This window comes from Schistocerca gregaria, chromosome X, assembly GCF_023897955.1.
Source record: "Schistocerca gregaria isolate iqSchGreg1 chromosome X, iqSchGreg1.2, whole genome shotgun sequence".
NCBI lineage: Eukaryota > Metazoa > Arthropoda > Insecta > Orthoptera > Acrididae > Schistocerca > Schistocerca gregaria.
In genome coordinates, this window is record NC_064931.1 from 681444429 (window position 1) to 681471234 (window position 26806).

The window sequence follows — 26806 nt, forward strand, 5'->3', positions numbered from 1 at the left end:
TGTTTAGCAGGACCAACAAGAAACAGATTACCTGAGCTGTTAGCAAAAAATATCATCTCCACCACTAACAACATTGATTATTAATGGAAAAAGTTCAAGACCATTGTACAATATGCTTTAGACAGGTATATGCCACACAAAGTTATTAGGGGTGGAAAAGACCTGCCGTGGTTAAACAGCTGTGTTAAAAAAAAACTGCTATAAAAGCAAAGACAGCTTTACTGTAAATTTAAACACAGCCAAAGCCTCACAGAGAAACACTAAACAAAGACAAAATTTGCATAAGGAGAGTCATGTGTGAATCTGAAAGTAAAATTCTATCTGTGAGCTCTACAGAAAATCAGTAAATGGATCGAAGCCACTTGTACAGGCACTCTGTGACCATAATTATGTTGAAATGGAGGATGTCACAGAAAAGGCTGAAATACTAAACCTCTTTTTCCAAAACTGTTTCACAGAGGAGGGTCGTACTGTAGTGCCTACTTTATATTGTTGCATGAATGACAAAATGGCCAATATCAAAGCAAGTGACCATGGGGCAGGAAAGCAGCTGAAATCATTCAATAGAGGGAAGCCATCTGGATGTGACAGAATACCAGTACGATTGTATATACAGTATGCGAAAGAACTTGCCACCCTTCTAGCAGCAGTGTACTGGGGGTCTTTGGAGGATTATAAAAAAAGCGTAAGTTATTCATGTTTTCACGAAGGATCTCTGACATCAGTCAGTTGTAGAATTTTGGAACATGTTTTATGCTTGTGTTTTATGACATTTTTGGAGGCCAATAATCTCCTCTGTAGGAACCAACATTGATTCAAAAAATAACACTGTGTGAAACCCAGCTCATTCTGTTTGCCTACGTGACCCAGAAAGTAGTTGATACAGGCAACCAGGACGGTGTTGTGCCCCTTGACTTCCGGAATGCATTCAGCACAGTTACGCACTGCTGCCTAATGAACAAAATATGAGCGTATGAAATCAGATACACTGTGGGACTGGATTGAAGAGTTTCTAATAAATAGAACAAAACATGTAATTTTGAACAGAGAGAAGTCTTCAGACACAAAAGTAGCTTCGTGTGCCCCAGGGAAATGTTATAGGACCATTACTTTTCACAATATTTATAAATGACCTAGGAGGTAATACCACAAGTTCCACGAGGCTTTTCGCACATGATGCTGCTGTATTCAGAGAAGCTGCAAGACTACAAAATTGTAGTGAAATGCAGAAAGGCCTACAGGAGATTGATGTTTGGTGCAAGAAGTGGCAATTGATCCTCAACATAAACAAATGTAACACACTGGGAATACATATACAGAAAGACCGATTATTGTATGTTTACACAGATGCAGAACGATCACTGGAAGCAGTAGGCATACTTCCATAAAATATCTAGGGGTATGCAGACAGAGCAATGTGAAGTAGAATGACCACATAAAATTAACTGCAGGTAAGGCAGGTGCCAGACACATTCGTTGCAAAAATCCTCTGGAAATAGTCATCAACACAGGAAGTAGTTTACAAAACACTCATTTGACCAATACTTGAACACTGTTCATCAGTATGAGATCCATACAAATAAGACTGATAGAGGAAATAGAAAAGACCCAAAGAACAGCAGTACATTTTGTTACAGTTTCATTTAGTAAGCATTAAAGCACTGTGGATCTGTTCAGCCAACTCCAGTGGCAGGCGCTGCAAGAGGATGCCCGGCATCACAGTATGGTCTATTGTTTAAGATCCGAGAGCGTATATCCCTAGAAGAGTCAACAAATATACTGTTTCCTCCTACATATATCTTGAGAAAAAAATCATGAAAATAAAACTACAGCGATTCAAGCCCACACGGAGGCTTACAATCAATAGTTCTTTCCACAAACTATTTGGGACTGGAACAGGAAAAGGAGGGTAGTGACAGTGATATACTCAACAACCTCCACCACATACAGCAAGGTGGCTTGCCGAGTACTGATGTACATAAGTCTAGGCTGGCCATTCCTGACACTGTTTTGTTTGCTTATGATAGTTATTGTTCTGTTTTTAGTGTGTGTACAGGTGGATTCCGTAGAAATGTTGGAACACGTGAGGCAATACTGACCCTACGACTTATCTTAGAAGAAAGATTAAGGAGAGGCAAACCTATGTTTCTAGCATTTGAAGACTTAGAGAAAGCTTTTGACAATGTTGACTGGAATACTCTCTTTCAAATTCTGAAGGTGGCAGGGGTAAAATACAGGAAGCGAAAGGCTATTTACAATTTGTACAGAAAGCAGATGGCCGTTATAAGAGTTGAGGGGTATGAAAGGGAAGCAGTGGTTGGGAAGGGAGTGAGGCAGGGTTGTAGCCTATCCCCGATGTTGTTCCATCTGTATATTGAGCAAGCAGTAAAGGAAACAAAAGAAAAGTTCGGAGTAGGTATTAAAATCCATGGAGAAGAAATAAAAACTTTAAGGTTCGCCGATGACATTGTAATTCTGTCAGAGACAGCAAAGGACTTGGAAGAGCAGTTGAACGGAATGGACAGTGTCGTAAAAGGAGGATATAAGATGAACATCAACAAAAGCAAAACGAGGATAATGGAGAGTAGTCAAATTAAGTCGGGTGATGCGGAGGGAGTCAGATTAGAAAATGAGACACTTAAAGTAGTAAAGGAGGTATGTTATTTGGGGAGCAAAATAACTGGCGTTTGCCGAAGTAGAGAGGATATAAAATGTAGACTGGCAATGGCAAGGAAAGTGTTTCTGGAAAAGAAAAATTTGTTAATACTGAGTATAGATTTAAATGCCAGGAAGTCGTTTCTGAAAGTATTTGTACGGAGTGTAGCCATGTATGGAAGTGAAACATGGACAATAAATAGTTTAGACAAGAAGAGAATAGAAGCTTTCGAAATGTGGTGCTACAGAAGAATGTTGAAGATTAGATGGGTAGATCACATAACTAATGAGGAGGTAGTGAACAGAATTGGGGAGAAGAGGAGCTTGTGGCACAACTTGACCAGAAGAAGGGATCGGTTGGTAGGACATGTTCGGAGACATCGAGGGATCACCAATTTAGTATTGAAGGTCAGTGTGGAGGGTAAAAATTGTAGAGGGCGACCAAGAGATGAATACACTAAGCAGATTCAGAAGGATGTAGGCTCCAGTAGGTACTGGGAGATGAAGAAGCTTGCACAGGATAGAGTAGCATGGAGAGCTGCATCAAACCAGTCTCAGGACTGAAGACCACAACAACAATGGGTGAGGGGTCTTTGTTTGCATTAATTTTGTGGATTTTGTCTAAAGTTGGCTTTCTGGATTTTCGAATGAGTTTTAGTCTGGGTATGCGTTTTATGTTAGTAATGACATTAATTTTGTTTGACCCCACTCAAAACCCTCCTAATTCCCGCAGTTCTCTGGTTAGTATCTTGTTCTTCGTATTACTTTGGTTAAATTTTGTGTAATGGGTTTGTTTTTGCCTATTTGCATCTTGAATGTATGATGTCATTACAGTCATATTGCACAAGGACGAAATGGCAATGTCCACCATCTCGATGACATAATGGGTCAAAGCTGACAGCTTTTATCAGCTGCTTCAGTTATCCCATTTCTTCTTGACCAGTGTAGAGTGGATACACATGTTAACTTTGTGACATTAAGTCATCTGGTGTGCCATAACGGATAATTGCATGAATAATGTATGCAGGTACCACACAAGGTGGCAAATCTACTGCTTCCCATTCTTTATCACCCTTTGCTTTGCCTCTAATGACCTTGATATCAGCTGGATACTAAATCACAAGGTGTGTGGTTCTTCAACATTCTTACACCACGTGCCTACCTCTGAAGAAAAACAAATATCGCTTGAAAGAATATCTATGATTATGAGTATATTTATCTTAGTAGAAAATGAATAAACCTAGATTTGAGACACTCAGACTACACAAATTAATGAAAAGTTAAGACGAAGGCACTTGTCTTACCAATGTATTACCATTACATTTCTGGTGCCTATTTAGTTCTCACTAAATCCATTAATATTTTGTACATACATTAATAATAAGATTGCAAGTGATATCACTCCCAATAAAAAGTATGTACAGTGCATTTAAGCAAAAATAATATGTTCTTTAAGCACTTAACTTTTCAAGCACCTGATGTGCTGTTTGGGTTTCAATAGAAATGATATTCCTGTCTTCAATAATTCTGTAGGTCTCCAGAAATTCTTTCTGATATTTTCTAAATGAAAAGTGATGCCATGTGGAGAATGAGATACATCTTCTACTAATTGCAGTAGCAACACTCTGAATAATCAGTCCTGTCAGCTTGCAGCCATTTTGAATAGGATTTGTAGAGATTCACTTGTTCAGTGGGAGTTGGTACCAACAAATAGGTAACAAAACCCACAGACAGTTGGTTTGTTCCTGTGATTTACAGCCTACCTAGGATCCTCATACCAACAACCAAAAGTCTGTCTTAATAGATCCCTGGACCCTGAATGAATTTTCAGTCTGCAGCAGAGTGTGCACTGATCTGAAACTTCCTGGTCAATTAAAACTGTGTCCCAGACTGGGATTTGAACACAGGACCTACACCTGTCACATGAAAGTGCTCTACTGACTGAGCTAGATCAAACCACAATTTGCAAATTGCCCTGACAACCATGTTCATCTCCTGGTCCAGCACATAGTTTTGATCTGCCAGGAAGTTTCAGAACCCTGGGTATTTGGATAATCTGATACAAGTATACTGCAACAGCACTTGCCACAGTGGCTTGACATTTGTGATTCTTTTTATAACACTGCATCTTCTTTCTGATGGTCAATGGCATACTCACCAAGCTGTTGGTTAATACAGCCAACTGTGATGAACAACATTCTACTGGTAGTGCCTGTTTATGGCCAAATTTACAGAGAGTGGTTTTTTTTTTTTTTACGTCAGTAAGGTGCATTTGCAAAATGTGTGCAATACACATTCCACTTTTAAAGCTACTTGATTGATGATTCTATTACTAAGTATGCAGTTAGATTTGTAATGCACTACTAGCTATGGGTGGCATACTAATCATCAGCAAGTGGTGTGACATGTATCTCGCGCACCACAGAACTTCATCTAAGAGATAAGAATATTAGCAATCCCTTAGTATTTGCTGATGACATTGACACATAGGAGGGAAGTGTTACCATTTAATAACTGTAGAGATTATAGGATGACTTTGGTTGAATTTCTATTTGATGTGATCAGTGGCTGTTTGCTCTAAATGTGAAAAAATGCATTTTAATATAGATGAGTATGAAAGACAATACTGCAATAATTGAACGCGATATTAGCGGTGCACTACACAATACAGTCACATCAATTACATACACAAAAGTTTGGTTGGATGGAAGGCGAGTGGTCGATTTCAGTTTACTGGGAGAATTCTAGAAAGTTTTAGTTCATCTATAATGGAGTCTGCACACATAGCACTTGTGTGATTCATTCTTGAGTAACCTACTGCTTAGGTGTTTGTGATCGCCACCAGGATAGAGTGAAGGTAAATATAGAAGCAATTCAGAAGTGTTATACTAAAATTGTTACTGGTAGGTTCACTTAACATTTGAGTATTAATGTCCGTAACAGAATCAGATACCAAGTATGATGCTAATTATTACATTAACTGAAATGGCAACGAAAGACCAATCAATCATTTTAACACAACTAGAGCAGCATTCTTGATAACACATGACTAAATTAGTAGCAGTTTGCATCTGTCGGTTTTAAAATAAAGGTGGGTATGACACTTCATGCAGTTTTACAATAACGGCAAATCTTTCAGTAGCATGGACACTTAAAATTCAAGTTCACCTGGGCACCAGCTCTACAAAATCATCAAATATATGAACCTTTAAAGTAGGAATGGTCTCCCAAATGTTTACCATTTTCTGTATCCTGAAACCTACAGACGAGATGCATGCAGCAGCTCTAACAAAGTCTTCAGTCTTGCTAACAAAAAATGCTCTGGAGCTCTTAAGCACTTCGCCAGTGGGGTTAATTACGTTCAACAACACTTTACACAGTCATGAAAATTTAGCTCACCAGATGAGTTGCTTAATCGATACTTAAAAGAGAAATACAGAGGAAAGAATTAAAATAGTAGAACAGACAGCTGTAGTTGGCTGATTGCTGGAATAAATGTGATGAGCCAGCCACTTTGCACCACACAAAGAAGACAAGACACTAAACAAAATTTTAAAAGCATCACCACATTTGTCTCATCATCAGCTAAAATAGAGATCAGACCAACAGGTAAGTTTGCTTTTTTTCCCCTCACAACAATACGAGATGCACTCAGTTAAAATATTGCATAGAGTGGTATCTGAATATCACAGGAATCGCAGAGCAAGAGGGAGGGAGGATGAATAGAGCACCTGCCGCAGTATGAAGCGATGTGTTAAGGGATAGTGGTCTATTTGGAGGTGTTAAGGTTACTTCATCTCGTCAGTGTGAACAGTATGAGGGACACACCGTCATATAAATGGTTCCAAACAGCTGCAGCTCATTGTCCCTCACAGCAAACCACTGTTCCTCTCCTAGTTGTACGGTTCCCTGCCTCAGCGGAGAAGAGACAGTTTGCAGCAAAATGGAACACTGTGATCCTCGCAGGTCTCCTTCGCTGGCCGGTATGCTTGATAATTTCCCCAAATTCTCAAGTGCCCTGGTACCCAGCAGAATTAAACATGCAATATAGCAAACTGCACACAAATGTAACCTGCTTCATCACATACCATTCAAAACTCGCATGCTTGTCGAAAACCACTCTTGATTCAAATGTGTTTCACGTGACGAAACGGCAGAAGTACACGTAAACTGGCTCAACACGAAAGAAACGAGAAACAAAAACAACAAACAGTTACCCCAATAATTTCGCTGATTACATACCTTTCATGATGAAATTCTGACGCAATCAAAATGAAGTGGTCATTTCAAAATTATGCTTTACCTGCGGCTAGAATGTTATATCAGACCCCCATGAAATCTCGGTCGGTTTATAACTCCATTTGCTACCACGAAAAATCCCTCCCCTGAAACCCGCACATTTGTTGAGCGAGACACATCGCTAAGTACATTACGAGGTTGCGGGCAGCGCAAATTTTAAGTACCTTCTATATTTAGCACCTCCATGCAATCGTATAATAAGGGCAACATTTTTATGAAATCGGGAATTTAAATTATACATACGTTTACGACAGTGCTAAAAAGGAAAGGATGCGTCCACTACACGCATCGTTACTGCACAACAATACTATTTTCGCAATGAAGATGTTTAATCAGTCACGAACAAAATTCCGATTCAAACAATACCAATATAATATATAAATACATGATTTCTGAAACAATGACAGTAGCGCGCTATGCTTTTTTAATATTGTAGTTACGTGCACAATCATCAGTATTACACTATCATTTTGTTTCTTACCTTCCAGCTGAACTGTCCCTATCGTATTGTTATACACGTAATATCAACAAGAACACTTGCAATCGAACAACACACCCACCAACACATGTTTACCTCAAATCTCAAAGTGCATTATAAATATGCTACGCAAAGAGATTCTCCTTCGGTGCAAGAATTTACATGTGTCTACGGATAGCAAATCTTGATGCCGATCGACTGCGCTCAGGTTTGCGATTCCTGGTGGCAGGCAGCGAAAGCTTGCATCACCTTCAGGACAAGGAAGTGTTTGATTCATTCCGCGCGTAATTCAAAGTTCTTAATTACTTAAGTTTTTATACTCGTGTAAGTTGTCACAGAGTTCAGAACGTGTCGCAGTATCTAAGTCGCTTACGCAGCTTTTAGGACCTACAGTTTACTTTACAAAAAAGTTCTCGAAAATATACCTCAAAGCTAAAAACGTAATAAAGTTTAAATTCTTCCAAAACAACAAGTAATTTTTCATGAGATAAAAAGATCACTGAAAGATGAAGCATAGGCTGCAAAGTGGGGAAGGATTATAAGGTGTTCTAGAGGGATGGTAGGTGCAAAATGAGTGAGGTCGCCAGAGAGCGACGAGGCGGGTTTCAATCGATTAACAATATCGTCTGACGTTCACTGCTAAATAGTATGTCGAAGGTGTTCTGTTCGAAAGCGAGAAGTCTGTAAGAACACTGGGTGACGCGCAAACTGAGTCGCGCGGAGCATCCCATAATCGCCAGTAGCCAGTTCATTGCGGACTTAATCATCGGGTAGAACGTGGCTGAAGACATGGCATATAGATGTGCGCGATGTCTGCACTTAAACAGTCAACTAGTGCCGGAAGCTCATTGTTCTGTAGGGGAGTAAGAGGCACAACGAATTCGGCAGGTGGGACAAGGGGCTCACTGTACAAGATGTCTGTGAGTGATGGCTGGAGGTCCTCCTCATAAGGACCCTGTATCCCTAAAAGGATCCACAGTAGCACTTCTTACCAGGAACCGCTATGGCACATGAGTGTGCCTAAAGTGTGTGGTGGAAACGTTTCACGAGACCATTGCTCTGTGGGTGGTAAGTGGTGGTGTGTAATTTGTTGACACCACACAGTTCGCAAAGTTTTGAGAAGACTGAGGATTAAAGTTGACTGCCCTGGTTGGTTGTAATTGAGGAGGGGCCGCCGAAACGGGGGCATCCAGGAGTTAACGAAAGCATGGGAAGCTGCTTCAGCCATGTTGTTGGAGATGGGAATGGCTTCAACCCACCTCGTAACTGGATCGATGATAGACAAAATGTAGCGAAAACCATCTGAGGGTGCTAATCGTTCCATCAATATGGATGTGGCATAGGCAACTCTTGCAGATGCTAGATTGTACAAGAGGGGGCTTACTCCTCTGAGGTGGGATACATGCACATGTCCAAGCATGACAACCGCTTTTTATTCCTGGCCAAATAAAACTTTTAATGGTTAGCTTCATGGTAGCTTTCACAGCCGGGTAGGTCAGTCCGTGCAGGGATGTGAAGATCGTCTGGCACAGAGGGTCAGGCACGACCAGATGTAGTGTGCCTATTGAGCTGTCACAAACAACTAGTGTGGGGGAACATGGGAGGAGACAACACTCAAGCCTTAAAGAGCACTTTGTGGCCACCAACATAATGGCTACCACAGGATCATATGTCTGTAAGAGTGCCAACTCATTCATGTCTAGGGGAGTCGAGATAATGTTTACATGGGACAAATGATCCGCGACGACGGTATCAGACCTTTGTATATACCATGCATCTGTGGAATACTGGCATATGAGGTCCATATGCCTGAGCTGTCGAGGAGGAACATCGTTTCCAGGGCTATGGATGGAATCAACCAGTGGGTGATGGTCTGAAAAGATGGTGAATTTGCATCCTCGATATCGCTGGGGAAGGTTTTGATTGCCTTGTAGACCACGAGAAGATAGCTGTCGAATGTTGACCATTTGCGCTGAAAGGGCCAAAGTTTCTTAGAAAATTACTTAAGAGGATCAGATGTGTCGGCAATGTGCTGCTGCAATACCGCGTCTATCAATGAGTTACTCACGTCTGTGGTAACCAAAATGTAAGCATTGGGTACCAGGTGAGCCAGTGTGACAGTGTGGAAGAGGGCAGTCTTGAGTGACTCGAAAGTCGCGATCATATCATTCGTCCAAGACACCTTCCTAGCGCCTGAGGTGTTCTTACCAATGAGGGCATCAGCAAGTAGGGCCTGGATAGAGGTCACATACGTTGTTGATCATATGACAACCAAGCTCATTTCCTCCCAATACACAGCCATGTTCTCATCTCCCATACTTCATTCTGATGTACTTTTCTTAGGTCATGATTTTTGAGGTAGATATCAGTAGTTATTCTATGTCTTTGTTATGTGTCGTTTATTATTTGTTCTTTGTTATTTGATATAGTTTGAAAACAGAACAGCCATGCAAGCTAAGATCACATAACTTAAACTGACTTGACATGAAATGAAGTGGTGATGGACAGTGTGAGTACACCCTGATGCAACAGGACCATGATGTGACGGTGCTGTAATGACTAGTGTAACTTGCCTTAATCCAACTTCATGAGAGTCTTAGACAGAAGAAGGGTACTAAGGAAATGTTCAACTGGGCCGTTTGTGTTGGACTTATAAAATAGTTTTTCTGCTTTACTCGCTGAGAGAAGTAGAACAACTGTTTCATACATTTTGTAATGCAGTCGTTGACATGAACAAATTCCATACAACATGGGTCAATTTAAATCGTATTTTACTGTAGTACATCGGCCCACATTCATCATTTTTTGTAAAGGTATAATATAACAGGGAACAAGTCTGTCAAAACATGATATGATACATAACTGTAATGAAACATCCAAAGGAACAATGGCTTCTGCACAATGGGTTGAATATAAACAATACACAAAAATGAATAGAGAAATACTGAATGAATTGTGTTTGGCCATCGACTAGCATAATATAATATTATCGAAAGTTCTCTCACAAATCCCAAAGAAATACTGGTCATGTGTAAAGGCTGTCAATAGCAGGAAAGATAGCACTCACGTGCTCGTGGATGGCACAGGAACTGAGTTTCAAACTAAAAGCGGAAATGCTTAACTTCGTTTTGAAATATTCCTTTTTGGTGGAAATTTCAGGAATATTGTTACATGTTCAATTCTCTCACCATTGTAAAATGACAGATGTAGATAGATCAGAGGCGATCAGAGACAGTTGGAATCGCTAAAACTGAAACAAACTCCAGAGCCAAATGGCACTCCTATCTGCTTCTATATAGAATTTGTGGTTTTATTACCTCCTCCCCTCCCCTTAAACACAACAAACCATAGATTTGCCTCAAACTGCGCTCAGCTGTTGGAAGCTAGCAAATGTCATCAGAGACGGTCGAGAATATTTTTCCACACAAGTGACAGTTGATTAGACGCTCCCCTCATCCCCACCCCCTCCCTGAGACATCAATTGATCTCTCAGGAATATCTTTAAAAATAAATATAAATCTATTGATTGCGAAAATTGATTGTTTTTCCTTTAATATACACTGATCAGCCAGAATATTATGACCACCGACCTAGTATCCATATAAACCTGTCCCAGGTGATAGCAGTGTCACCTGGCGAGAAATGACTTCTAGCCAGACATATGCATGGTGCATGTAGTATCAGTGAGCATGTTGTGCGTGTGTAGAATGGGAAAGGTGTGTCATCTATCTGAGCTTGACAGCTGGACGAAGGGCAGATTGTGGTGGCCCAGCGGCTCAGCACGAACATTTCGGAAACTGCACACCTTATGGGGTGTTCAAGGACAGTTGTGGTAAGCGTTTTCAACACATGGTGGAACCAAGGTTAAACCACCTGATACTGAAGACAGTGGCAGTCTGTAAGGATACATTCACAACTATCTTGCAAATGTCACATTTGCCATCCCACATTTACTGACACGGTTTTGCTTCTGTTACAATGTGCTTTAACCTAACCTAACCTAACCTAACCTTGTCAGTTTTTGCTACTGTAGTCGGAGTCACGAACAATGGCAGTTGAGTTCGCCCTTGTTCCACACATCGACACTAAGACATGGCAGTGTGCTGTCATAACATTGCGTTCACTTAAGCTGATAATTCACTATTTACCCAATTAAGAATAATAATGCAAAAACATAATTCTTGTGAAAATCTGTTAAATGATGCAGGAGTGATTGCAAGAATAATGGTAAAAACACCATATAGATCAGAGTAAAGAGAGAAGAGATAGTTAAGCTGTAGTTAAGACAAACCTATCAGAACTGATGCAGAGCTAGCTGGAATACAGGGAGGCGCGATAGTACGATTGGGGCCAAGCATAAATGAAGGACTGCAATATCACCAGTCAGCATGGCAGACCATGTCAGCGGGATGTGGAAATGGTAGATGCAGGGGCAGGGTTACACAGAAGAGAGATGGTGGAAAAGTTAAAACGCTGTTCTCAGAGGTGGACACCCCTTCAATTTTCTCTGTATACAGATGGTTGCGGGAGCTCGGCTGTTCAGTACAGAATGTTGAATCAAAACACGTTTCAGAAATCTAAATTTGCAACTGACATTTTATTGAGCAACCAGTTTTGGCGATATATTACGCCATCTTTTGGCCTCCTGACCAACGAGTAGCAAGAATTGCACTTCTGGTCCAGTCAAAACAGGGGCCAGCATTCAGTGACTGTGGAATTTTTGATACAGTGATCCTTTCAGTCATCATTTGCCGATTTTTAAACAGTCGAGTGTTGTTGTACTCTAGTCCTGATGACCCATTTTGTCGTGACTCTCAATTTGTGATATGTATTGACTTGGAGACTGACATAGTAGTTATTTACGGCCTTCCTTACTACCCTGACGAGGTGAGATACATCGCACATGACAAAAAACATTAATGGTGTCTTTGCAACACAGATTAGCTGCGTTGTGGCATTTATAAATCGTAAACTCTTACATGCATGCAGTTTCGTGTGCAGTCTTGTTACCACTGCTAATGTCTCACTCGCGTTTGTGCAAATTCTGTGGATTTTGATGAGAATCTTTGAATTTGCTTTGATGTAATGAGGACTATACAACCACTTATTTTGAGGACACTGGGCCTGCATTAATATAGTTCACTTTTTTGAGAATTAGTTTTTCTTTATTGGTAGTGCAATACAAATGCCCCAAGTGTGGTTGTGTGTAAAGAAAACCATGCAGAATTCACATGCTGGAGAGCAGCGTAGCTATCAATGCACAGGAGATACAGGCAGGTGAGTTTTCTGAGGTTGGAGCAGTGCCATTGACTTGCAAAGATGCAGTACTGACGGGTAGTTGGTCAGTACACACAAAGTGTCACGCACCCCTCTAAGCCGCCTTCTTGCCATAACACTGAGTGTCCCACAGCATGTTGTCAAACAGGGTCTAAACGAACCTGACCGCGAGAGGGTATTGGAAATTTCACGTAATGCGTTCTCTTACATCCTATTAGCGTTAAGTTGTGTTCTGAAGGCTCTGGTGTGAATGTCGTCGAAGCCTATGTGGACATTAAACGTGAACATAGTGAGTTATTAAGTTATTTTTATTCCATTTGTTGCGAGTTGTCACCGCTAATGGTGGTCGTAAGTGGAAATTCTACATAAGCTGGTGAGAGACATAATTTGCAGGATTACATTTACTTTACGTATAAATCATGTGTATGTGTGTACCTCAACTGTTCCATGGAACTGGCAATAATGCTATCCCCACCTGTGTCTCAATCTGTATGAATCGCCATCGTTCAGGAATCAGACTATAATTATAAAATACACCCCATATACAAATTGTCCTCTCAGCTTGGCTTGTCCCACATGGACATTAAACTGGCCCTGCATGTCACATCCGTTCAATTGGCCAGTAGCAGAAGTGATCCACTTTACTACTGTCCAATATTTTTGTGACATCAAGCTATTTCACAATGATAGAACTTATTCTGAGATAAGCATAATGAGGTATCTTGAGCGGAATTACATCTACCATACCAACCAGCATGGTTCCCAAAAACATCTGTCATGAGGATCCCACTTCGTGCTTTCTTCACATAACATCATGAAAGTCATGACTGAAGCTAGCCAGGAAGATGACTTCCGAAAGGCATTTGAATCAGTACCACACGAATGCTTATTAACAAAAGTACGAACATAAGTCTTATCAAATGAAATCAGTGGCTAGTTTGAGGATTTATTGGTGGCGTGTTGTCTACAGTACATAGCTCCCTATAGACGTAGAAGTAACTTAAGGTGTACGCTACAGAAGTGTATTTGGACCCTTTCTATTTTTGCTGCATGTTAATGACCTTCAGTAGTAATATCGGAAATTTTGCATTTATCCCTTGCATGATGTCTGGGGTCTGTTTAGACCCCAAGGCTTGATTAACTACAAATAAACAGTTATAAAGTGGGTATAGACTACTCATCCTCCAGATGAGTCATTCACGGACTTTTTATTATATCTGGGTAAAATATTTATTATTATATCACAGTTTGAGAGGGAACTTTTTAAAATTTTTGCAGTGGGATCAGAAAATACCCCATATACACAATATGTGATTTTCAGTGATATATATAAGTCTTGTTGCGAGAATACGTCTTGGCAACGTGAACATTATAAACTGACATTCATTTGTACATTGTTCTGAACAATGAATAGAAAATACATTGACTTACATTGTTACGGCAAATTCGCCGTTTGAAATCGAGTTTTGTGGAAGGAAGACGTTTATTCATCATCGATGGTGATATGTGTTTTGCAAGGTGCTACAGTCTCGTGAAAGCTTTGGCAGATTTACAGAAGAGTGATAGTGATAATGAATCATTTTTGGAAACGAGGATGACATTGATGCTGATGGAGATGTGATAGAGGAAGATATACAGGTTGGAGATGAAGTGGATATGAGTGACTGTGAAGGAGACGATAATGGTATTCAGGTAACGAGTGCATCTACTTTTCTGTCTAGAAGTGGACAGATAACATATAACACAATACCACCTGATGTGCCCAAGCAGGTTTCAAGGAATGTAATACATAAAACTGCGCATATTCCACGTCACCATAGACAACAATTACAGACAAGGACAGATTGTTTCAGGCTTTTTATCACCAATCACAGGCAGAGTGTAATAGGAATGCATACCAATAACCATACAAAAGATAATAAAATCCTGTACCCAACTTTTGAACGCTGGACTGAACTTGATTCTACAGAGCTGCAGGCGTTCTTTAGTCTACTAATAACAGCTGGCTTGTATAAGGCACGTGGGAAGCCTTTGAGAGAATTTTGGTCAGAAAAGTGTGGCTTACCAATTTTTCGAGCCACAATGAGCTTTTCCAGATTTTGTGACATTGTGATTTGCCTCCAGTTCGATAATAAAAGAAAGAATAATTCGATAATAAAAGAAAGAAAGCTGCCTCTAGATCAAAAGCCGAACCTATAAGTGCTGTGTTTGAAATGTTCGTTGATGCATGCATTTCGTCTTATGTCCCTGGACCTTATATTATAGTTGATGAGTATATGTCTACTTTCAGGGGACGGTGTCCATTCAAGGCACACATTCCTTCGAAACCTGGAAAGTATGGAATAAAAGCGTGAGCAGCTGTAGATTGTGAGACCAATTACATCAAAACTGCGCAAGTATATATGCTGAAATCTGCTGAAGGAAGGGAAATAAATCAAGAGAAACGAGTGGTACATGATTTAGTTTACCACCTGAAGGGAAGTGGTAGTAACATTACCACTGAAACTTTTTTTACAAGTTTTGATTTGCTACAAGAACTTCTTGCTAATAAATTGACCCTTGTGCGAACTCTTCAGGCCAACTGAGCGGAGATACCAAAAGAAATCTTGCCATTAAAAGTGCATTATCGATCAATTTTGCGTATGAGTGGAATACAGTTTTAACTTAGTTTGTTCCTACACAAAATAAATCATTCATTTTGTTGTCTACTGCACACCAAACAATTGATGTAAGTGAGCATGAGCACAAAAAACCTGAAAAAACAATGTTCTACGACTCAAAAAAGTCAGAAGTTGATACAGTTGATAAGATGGCTAGCCATCATTCAGTGAAACGAGGAACATGAAGGTGGCCCTTGCTGTATTTTTTTATATACTAGATTTAGCTTGTCTCAATGCTTACATTCTGTATTGTAAATTTTTATATGATATGAGAAATAAAAATGCAAGAAGATAATTCCTCTCAGAACAAGGAAAAGAACTTGTCAAACCTAACATTGAATGACTAATCCTATCGCCCCAGTGCAGAACACAACGCATTCGCTCAGCAATAATATCATTAGGATTCAAGGATCTTCTAAAGGAAAAATAACACAATACCCAGGAAGCTGATGTTGCAAATCTGAAAAGAAATTGGTGTGATTCTTGCACAAGGTCAAAGGACAAGAAACTGAATCAACAATGTGATGGGTGTCACAAGTCTGTCTGTAGAGAACATGCTAGGATAAGTGTATTGTGTAATGATTGTTCATCATAAGGCATGGAGAGCGAGTAGGAGTGTATTTCTAATAAAACTCCGTGTAAGTGACATTACACATAATACTAATAAATTACAGCACTGTTACTAGTGTGTGGTTTATGCATATTCTGTGTTAAAATAATTTTGAAACTAAACAAACTAAACAAAATATGTTTTCATATTGCAAACATACGTAGTAAATAATTGTAAAGTTGCAAGTTAATTATATTAAGAAACTATGAATTTGTATTATCAACATCGCCTATATATTTCTCAATAAATTGTAATTACTTTTGTGCTCATATTTCGAATTTTATCGCCATATTGTTTCTTGAATCACTTTTGGGTCAAAAAAAGATCCAAGGCATACAATATGTTTTTCCAGAGCTGATAACATGTGAGTGATAATTAAGTTATCAACAATGGAGCGGTCTCCAAACAATTCTGCGCAAATATTCAGTCAGAGAAGTGAAAAGATTTGTGACTTGCTTCAAATGTTCAGAAATGTAAAATTGTACACTGCCTGAAACTAAAAGGAACGTAATCCTATGACTGCAATATCAATAAGCTGCAGCTTGAATCACTCAAATTATACAAATTCCTGGATGTAGCAATTTCTATAGATATGAAATGAAGTGATCACATTGCTTCAGTCACAGATAAAGCAGGTGGCAGACTTCAGTTCATTGGTACAATACTGGAAAAGTGCAGCAAGTCTACAGAAAAAAGAAAACTTCGATTTATATTCCTCTATGGCTGTCCTCTGCAAACCACCACGAAATGCATGATAAATGATGCTTCCTATTGTACCCCTTGTAATTTTCGTTAATGCTTGGGGTATTTAAATCAAGTGCTAGTTATCACAAAAATCACCTTTCCTTTACAGGTTACAATAATTATATGGCTACTGAACTTCATTTTAGTCACATTCAATATTATAACAATTGCCAGTTAAAAAAATATTGACAACAGAATTGGACATTATGAGCAGGTGACTCGATTGTCATAGAGAGCTCTGAATCTGACAGGATGGCTGTAGGCCAGCGTAAATGTTTGTTGGGCTGGCCAGGTGTCTGCTGGACTGTAGACAGCCAAGCAGAAACGGTTGTTCTAAACTGTTTTCAATGCATAACAAATAACAAAAAATAACGGAGAACAAGTAAAAAAGACGTTGGATAATGATTGATATCAACCACAAAAAGCACAGGTACTGGAGTGGCGGGTAAGCAACGACGAACGGAGATCGTCTGGTCTGTGTGAGCTCTGGCACCATGGTTACAGCATGCACTAAATTGTAGAAACCCTGTGACTCGAAATATTGATAATGAATGTAATATTATTGAAAATACACGAAACGCCTTACGAGCTTGGTATGAAAAAAGTAATGACATATTTGGAACCATTCCAATAGGCCGATCTCGTTGACACTGAAACCATGTTTGTAATTCCAATGTTTACAAAGTCATTAACAGCTATTACTGTTATTAGTTATAAAACTGTAACAACTGAACCCATTACACAATTTACAATTATCGCCAGATGTAACAGCAATCACATGAACAGATCATTTGTCTAATTAAACCAATATACAAAATGTTATAAGGCCAATTCACACTGGTCATCTGCCACCATCTCAGCACATCACCGTCATATCAGGGTGTATTCACACTGTACATAACGTCATGTGAGGTCACATCAAGTCAATTCAAGTCACATGATCTCAATTCACATGGATGGTCTAAACTGTTTTCGTCCATAACAAATGACAAAAAATAATGGAGAACAATTAAAAAAGACGTTGGATAATGATTGATATCAACCACAAAAAGCATAACAGCATGAAAGCATAATGAGACGAGGCATGGAGGATCAGAGCATGCCTTTTTATCAGGAGATGAGCTTGGTGGTCACGTGATCAGCAATCCACAATGGCATTCTCTGTCAAAACTTTGTTCTCAAAAAACCTTGATGGTGCTGAGAGGTGATGTGAAACAATGTTTGCTGTGACATGACAGCCTGTGTGAATTGGCAGCATATGTCAATGGAGAAACGCAAGTTATTTTCAGTTAGCAGCTGCATTGTGAAGTTGTTTCTGATTGGCAGCTATGATCGAGAATGAAGTAATGTTTATGATTGTAGGATAGTAGCAACTGATTTAGGCAAAACCAGTTTGCAAAAAGAAATAGGTACAGAATACCAAAATGCATTAAGAAATAAGATTGCAGTGTTAATGAATGTAATAAATGAGCTTAGGAGTAAATTTGAATTAGCTAATCAAAAACTGATGACGTGGTAAAGTGGAGCAATTCTAGCAAGAAAAGTGTGGTATATGACCTTGGGGAAGATATATCGGATTGTGAGAATTTTGAAAACGGTTATGGGGAAACATATGAAGAACCAATTGTAGTCTGCGATGAATCAGATCACATTGAGAATTAAGCATCTGGTGATAAGGATAGATAATCAGAAACTGAAATTAAAATTGAGGGTGAAATTAGAGATATAGAAGGGAGCTGTACATAACTCGAAAATGTCGAAGAGGGAATGGTGGTTCATGTGAAATCTGTGTTTTGTGGTTTTTGGCATATTGTGGCACAAATGCAGAAGCACGTGCAATAGAAATTGCTAAAAAATGCGAACTTCAGGCACTCAGGTGCAAATGAATGTAAGGAAGGCACTAAATAGACTAATAAAAAATTGATAGTGGAGATCAGCATCCACCAGGAGAAAACATTTCATTTCAGGAATGTCGTGTTCAATGAAGCATGTTGGGGAGGAATTTCATCAGTCGAATTAGCCAGTAGTCATGGGAAGTATAACTGTATTGAGAGTTTCAGTGAAGGAATGTCACTCATTTGAGAAGAAGCCATGTTCGGTGTAGGGGCTGAGCAAGGAAATTTGTTGGTAGATTTTGCCATGGGACGTGGAAAGTACGTGTACTGTAAGTTTTGCAAGGAAGAGAGCAAAATTTTATAGTACAAGTTTCTTGCCAGTTTGCTGGAACGCTTTATTTCATAAAATAAATGCATAGACAATGGTAAGGATGAAAAGAGGGAGACTACAATCAATGAGAAAGAGAGTCTGTTATAGGGAAAGGAGAAAATTGTGGGAAAGAAGAAAGAGAAGTGTATGGTAAATGGGATGGATGTGTATAATATGCATAGTAGTTATAAGAAAAGCGATGTATTTAGTGTTTATCATGTTTAAATTGTGTGGTTCATGTAATGCAGATAAAATGAAAATGAACATCATTGAGTTGGCATTAACTGCAATTACTCCACTGTATGTAATAATAGCAGTGATGGTGCAAAAATTGGAACCTGTGTAGAAATGGAGCTGAGTGGCAATTTAGATAGTAGAAATCAAGTTATTAACGGTGGATTATTGTATGTGGCCCTACTCAAAGGGTGCATGTGCTGTTAAGTTTTTGATGATGGCATTCTTCGATTATTGGATAATCAATAGGTCTGTTCAAAGGGAGTAAGTGTCTGGCATTGAGGTTTAAGTGGTGATCATGCAACGGATGATATGAGCAGTCTTCATTTATTATTAAATGGGCCTGTTCAAAGGGAGCATGTGCTTGATATTGAGGTTTTATTGGTGATGATGCAGCGGATAATGAGGATATTTTTTGAGGTTGTGCCTATACCAGTGGGTGTACAGTGTACAGTGTTAAATAAGAGAGTGAAGTGAAAGTAATTCTTGTAAAGTGTTGTTAACGAAATTTGGTTTGAAGTAGCGGTGGAACCACAGGTTTTTCATGGAAGGTGATTATTAGATGTTTCTTGACAAGGCCTTCAGAAGTAGTTGGATAAAGACGAAAACGCAGAATAAATTGAAAAACGTAAGAAGAAAAAAATAAGACATTGGTTATGTTGAAGTGTGAGTTTAATTATCGACTTTCTGTGTAAGTGTAGCTATTTTGGGGGCTTTTGATTGTACAGTGTAGCCATAATAGCATGTTTTCTGTCTGATGTAATGTGCACAGTTGGGATGAATCTGAATATGAATGGAGGACAAGGAAAAAAGAGTAAGGCTTATAAGATTTATAAGTGGTGAAATAATTGTTCTTTTCTGTGATGAGTAGGATGATGTGCAGTGTGCTTATGGTTCTCAGTAGAATACCTAAATAGGCTCTTTATTAAGTGTAATAGTGCACATTTATTCAGTAGAAAAGTTGTGCAGTTAAAAGTATTTTGAGGTTTTAATTGTCATATGTAATTTGCATGGTGTATGAATGTTGTGTGATATGACTGGCGCAGCTGATGTAAATGATATTGATGGTAGAAGCTTCATCTAAATGAGCGCAGCTAGGATTTCACTGTGCAACACGGATATGTTCGTATTTTTCAAGAATAAGTGACGATTTAAGAGAATTTATTTTGGCATATAGGTGGACACATACGAACATTTCAGCTTGCTTGAAAATTATGTTCATTTGGAAGGTGTAAGGGATGAGTTTTGGATGAATGCATACATATGGAAAAATGTCTGATGAGGGCTCCATCTGGTGTGTTATGGTGATATGAGTAGCTGGATTTGATTCTGATTAAATCAAAAACAGTACATTTCACTGATTTATTTGCTCTCTTTCATGTAAGGATGTAAATGTAACTGTAATGTTTAGAATTATGGGTATCAATGGATCTGGGTTTAGCTTAATAGTTTGGTGGATATTTATTCAGCTGGGAAAGCAGGAACTGATTTATTTGATTATTGCCAGTTAGTGTTGTAGGTAATTTGTGGGATACAAATAAGTCTTGTTAAAATTTAAATGGTATTTGTTGAAGTATATGGAATGTTATGGGGATGTGCAGCTGTCTTAAGCAATATTTAAACATTTGCCCTCCTGCCTTCATACATCTCAACTGCGAACTAAATACAGTGGACACACGGTGAACCACTGAGGTTTCTCATAGCCTGATCGCTGAGGGGAGTCATGGGTTGTTTGTTTGAAGAATGACTTTTTTGGGTCTTTTGTTTGAACATTTTGATAGAATATGGCTGAGGGCACACAGCACTCCTGGCTGTACATTAACAGATATGGCAGATCTACAGACACATCAATGAGGAACTGGACACAATAATCTAGTCGCATCTAACTGGTGCAATTGCAAAACCAACTGTGTGTAAAAAGTGAAAGTGTTTTTTCATTGCAAACTTGAGTAGAACATATATGAAGACTAAAATGCACACTTATTAGATTTAAAATTATTTTCTTTGGCAGATCAGTCAAAGGTTGTTTAATAACATTATTAAAATCCATGTTTAGCTTAGAGACATAATTTATATTTATGGTATATGTTAATATGTGTACATACATGTTTCTAATGATAGTATTCATGGTGCGTGATTCCCCACTCAGAAACTATTACACAACTTTTGGCAAAAATCAGTATTTAGGGTATTACTGTTGTTATTTGCTATTATGTAAACAGCGAGATATGGTGCTAATTCATATAGCAATTAGCAGCTGGCCCAATTGCTGCAGGCAGGTCTGAATCTGAAGATGGCCTGAGAAGCCAAAACCTGGTTCATGGCCAAATAAATAAAATTTTGCAGGAAATTAGGATGTGTTATCATTTTTAATATTATTATCATGTTCTGCCAAACATTGACAAAAAATTCTGTTAATGTTTTATTATAAGTATTTATGTAAAATTGTTGTATACCTGCTGAGTGGTTGTTTGGCTGAAAGTGTTTACATTGACTCAAGTAGTGGTCACGTGACCAAATCTTTAAATAGGCATCCACAACAGATCACCAGAGCACACCATTTTTTATCTTCAGTCTTTTGGAAGGGAGCTTTGTCAGTATGCGCCAGTGTGGCAAAGCCGGGCTCACACATTCAACAAAAGTATCGCCACAGCTAGTTGAAAACGGCAGTTGCAATGTAGTTGTGTGTGTGAACTCCCAGTTTTTACTGGCACAACTTCTGAGATGCAACTTTTGTCATGCCACAAAAAGTTAAACTTGGTTCTACTTTGTTGCACCACTTGCCCCCCACAACTGCTCCTTGGTGGCAGTATTTCGAAACTTGTGCATTCTGTCACAGTTATCGTGGAGTAACTGCTTCTGTGCTCTATTCGATTTCCGTGTGTTTTCATTTTAATACTGAAAAAAGTGAAAACAATGGTCGACAGGTACACTTTCGCAGCTTCTCGGAACTACAGGAACAGCAACCTATGTTTTATTTTCTGCAGCAATTGCAAATCAATTATGTACCTCACAATCCTGATAAATTTTTGGATGAATGAGCAATTAAACTTAATATATGTAACCAAAATATAGAGTTGTAGAAAATTCGTAATTTATGGGACCAAACATTGTATAAATCGTGAATTGCACTCAGGAAATAGTTCTCGAGAGTGATGTGTCATTGTTAAACTAAAAATTAGTTATACAAAAAGCCTATATCTACCAATTCGATAAGATGCTTAAACCATGGAAGGGTGGCATGACTACAGATGATATTTACATGCCATCTGTAGTTTAGTTCAACACTGCAGACAGCAGTTTCGTCTCCGAGTGTTATTTCCTTTATAAATATGTTTGCAGCCTCTATTATTCATGTGCAAAGACTATTTTCGAATTCAACATTCGGGTTTCGTCTTCCTTATATTTAACACTTGTCACAGCTGTAAGACGCCATAACCTGCACTGTAATATTCATAACCATCCATATGATTTCAACTAACGCCATATTGAAAGCTGTGCAACTATGTGGAATTTGTGGCGATCTGACGAAACGGTAGCTCACAGTGCCACTACAGAAAGCCACAAGTGGTAGCGCCACATTAGTTGCGTGTATGAACCCCATCTAAGATGCTGGGCGGGGTATGTTTCGCATATTTCGTTCTGTGGGCGTAGGGACACAGAATTACTTCGAGGTCGCGAGTGAAAGTTTGTAAATTCCTGAATTCTGATTTCAGTCAGGAATTATGGATTCACTGCTTTTAATCGATTTGAATTGTGTAACTGACTTGGATGAAATTAATTGGGACACCACTGACGGTTATAAAAGTTAGATTTGCTGTTAATAAAGTGAGAGATCATGCTGACAAACATTAAGAAACTGATACGATTTTCGCTAATTAATGCACAACTGTGTGTATTTATTTAGCTCACCCTGTTGCCTGTAAATGCTCTCTGTCTGCACAGAGTGCTTAGAAAATTTGCTCTCCTGGTCCAGATGTTGACCAATGATTCATTCAGTTTCAAATGGATGAGGCCACCATTTGCATACACTGAACGTTGTGACTACCGTCCTATTATCGATATAAACCACTTCAGGTGATAGGAGTGTCGTTTATCGCAGTCAGACACACGTACAGTACATTTATTATTGCTGAGCACGTTGTCCATGTGTAGAATGGGCAAGGTGCATGATCTATCTGAGTTTGACCAAGGGCAGATTGTGATGGCCCAGAGGCTTGGCATGAACACTTCGGAAAATGCCCGACTTATGGGGTATTTGATGAGTGCTACGGTGAGTGTCTTCAACATGTGGTGAAACCAATGGGGAACCACCTCCAGGCAATGTAAGGATGGGTAACCATCCATCCTAAGGAAATGCAATCCGAAAACAAAGGCAGTAGGTGACAGTATGCTTGTTCACCCACTGCTGCAATACTGCTCAGCAGTGTGGGATCCACACCAGATAGGGTTGATAGAAGAGATAGAGAGGATCCAACGGAGAGCAGCGCGCTTCGTTACAGGATCATTTAGTAATCGCGAAAGCGTTACGGAGATGATAGATAAACTCCAATGGAAGACTCTGCAGGAGAGACGCTCAGTAGCTCGGTACGGGCTTTTGTTAAAGTTTCGAGAACATACCTTTACCGAAGAGTCAAGCAGTATATTGCTCCCTCCTACATATATCTTGCGAAGACACCATGAGGATGAAATCTGAGAGATTAGAGCCCACACAGAGGCATACCGACAATCCTTCTTTCCACGAACAATACGATACTGGAATAGAAGGGAGAACCGATAGAGGTACTCAGGGTACCCTCCGCCACATACCGTCAGGTGGCTTGCGGAGTATGGATGTAGATGTAGATGTAGATGTAGATCATTACAGATGTCGGACATTGTAGGCTGGGCAAACTGGTCAAACAGGACAGGCGGAAAACTGTGGTGGAATAACGTCAGACTTTAATACCGCACAGAATAAAAGTGTGTCTGAACACACAGTGCACTGAACATTCCCAACGATGACCTTCTGCAGCCGACAAACCATGCATGTGCCAATGTTAACCTCACAACATCGGCAACTGTGACTGAAATGGGCACGTGATCATCAATGCTGGATGTTGATGCAGTGGCAGATGTTGCATGATTTGATGATCCCTGATACCTTCTTTATCATGCCAATGAGAGGACACGTCGTTTTCCATGGGAATAGCTGCTCGACACCTATACTGCTGGACAGAGACAAGCTGGCGGCGGCTCCATTATGCTCTGGGGAACATTCACGTGGGCATCCATGGGTCCAGTAGAGCTCATGCAAGGCACCATGATGGCCAAGGAGTATCATACACTGGTTACAGACCACGTACATTCCTTCATGACCATCATGTTTCCTGATGGCAGTTGTATTTTTCAGCAAGATAATGCGCCATGTCACAAGGCCAGGAGTTTGATGGAATTGTTGGAGGAACACAGTAGCGACTTCTGATTGATGTGCTGGCCCCCAGCTTGCCAAATCAGAATTTGAAGAAACACATCTGGGATGTGATTGAACGTAGTGTCAAATCTCATCGCCCCCTCCCTGAAATTTACGGGAATGAGGTGACCTGTGTGTCCAGATGTGATGCTAACTCCCTTCTTCCAACGACATACCAAAGCCTCATTGCTTCCATGCCAAGATGTGTCACTGCTGTTATCCATGCCAAAGGTGGACATACCAGCTATTTTATAGGTGGTAGTATTGTTCTGGCTGATCAGAGTACGTTTGCATGTCTGAATTAAGTATCTAAAGCTATTTGAAAACAGTCACGTTTAGCCAACATTATTATCGTTTGGTGTTTTTTTTAACTATTGCACCCTTAATTCCATTGGGCCTACTTATTAATATTTGTTTTGCTAGGTTGTTTCATTACTAGTACAGAGGCTTGTGCGAACATGATTGTGTTAAATATTTAGACTTTAGAGCGATTGGGTACGTCCACAATCCTACTGACGGCAGCAAGCTGTGCTAGAAGTTATTGGTTATACATTGCTCGCTCTTTGTTGGGACGTTCCACAGTGTCTTTTATTTTGCAAGTGATATAAGACACAAGCGGAGTAGAAAATTCGCACAAGTGAAGTCGTTATGGTTGTGCTGGGGGTTGCAAAACCTATAACAAAAAGTCTCTTCCCCTGTCAACGGGCTAGGCACATTTACTCTCTGTAGTCTTTTCCACTCTTATCCGCGTATTCGGTCGTAGCAAACTCGTAGCAAAGTAAAGCTTGTTGCGTTAATCTCACTACTACAAATCAACTTGAGCTCTGAATAAAAAGCATTGACCAATGACACTGAAAATGACTACTGAATTCTTGGAAGAATCTTAATCCACATATGTATATATATAAATGAGATGAATAATAAAAGTTTCTTATCAATTTTACTGCTGACATAATACTTAAAGAAATTATTATTTAAGATCCCAGCAACAACCAGAACAGTGGCAGAATCAATAAAATGAAAGGTATTAAACGCAATTAAGTCTATAAGTCTATCGCCTGCAAATTGTCTTATCATAGTTGCAAGTAGTCGAAGAGTTCACTTACGTGTGATATTGGGGAGATGATGACAGGCAGCTTACCACCTGCTCCAATATCGTCCCCCACTTAATTTTCTGGCAGAAAGTTTACAATGGACGAGGTCACTCTATACAACGATTTAGAGAGATAAAAAATCACTGTTTCAAATATCTTTTATGAATGTTGTATTATCAACAAAAATGGTGGTTTATATAAATGCAGTTCTAATCTGTAGCTACAGTGTTAACGTCAGTTAATAAAACGTCCTTCAGTCAAGCTTTCACAAGATGGTCACAGTCCCTCCATTTAGCACCTGCTGACTGCCCCAGCTGTCTCGAGGCTTTCCCAAACAAAGTCGAGCTTGTGCATCTACATCTACGTGACTTCTGAGCAATTTACACTTCAGTGCCTGGAAGAGTGTTTATCGATCCACTTTCACTCTGTTTCTTAACTGTTCCTCTCCCAATCCACTGTGCGGGAGAAACAGACGCTTAAATCTTTCCATGTGAGCTCTACTTTCTCTTATTTTATGAGAACGATCGTTTCTCCCTATGTAGGTGAGTGTTAACAAACATTTTAACATTCGGAGGAAAAAGTTGGAGACTGAAGTCTGACAATATTCTGCCTGCATCTATGTCACAATTGTCACACACTCATGTTTCTTTCACCACTCCTGTCACCATCAAGAATTGCTCTCACTGGCCATCTTTCAATCTACTTACTTGCATTAATATTTTAGATCCTTCTATGGTTCAGAATAACACAAAAATGTAGTATTTTGTGTACATTGACAAGACATTAAACTCTTATTTAGTAATAATTATAACAGTGAAAAAATTTATATATTAACATAACAGGTCTCTGTATCTGTAACTCAGGTTTTCCACCAATTAATGGCTTCTTATATGATCTTAGTGATGCTCATCCCTCTATGTCTTTCTTTGCTGCGTAAAAAAAGGCATTAATCTTTGTACCAGTCAACATTATTGCTCCATATATGACAACTTAGAGGAAAAAGTGTTACATGAAAATTCATGCATAATGCACGATGAATGATTTCTTAAATAGCGCTGTGCACGAGGTAATTATTAATATAGTCTAGTCTTTACAGTC

The 26806-nt window shown here is 39.3% G+C and overlaps 1 protein-coding gene across 2 annotated transcripts in view; it reads right to left on the reverse strand.

Moving 5' to 3' along the window:
* The window catches only part of LOC126297588 (presequence protease, mitochondrial), a 58163-nt gene extending 50491 nt beyond the window's left edge, over positions 1-7672 (reverse strand). The window contains exon 1 of one of the 2 annotated variants that reach the window (XM_049988562.1): positions 7436-7672. The gene's annotated coding sequence lies outside the window, so the exon portion shown is untranslated. The remainder of the gene's footprint in view (positions 1-7435) is intronic. The other variant, XM_049988563.1, reaches the window with a different exon arrangement.
* Between the last annotated feature and the right edge of the window lie 19134 nt (positions 7673-26806).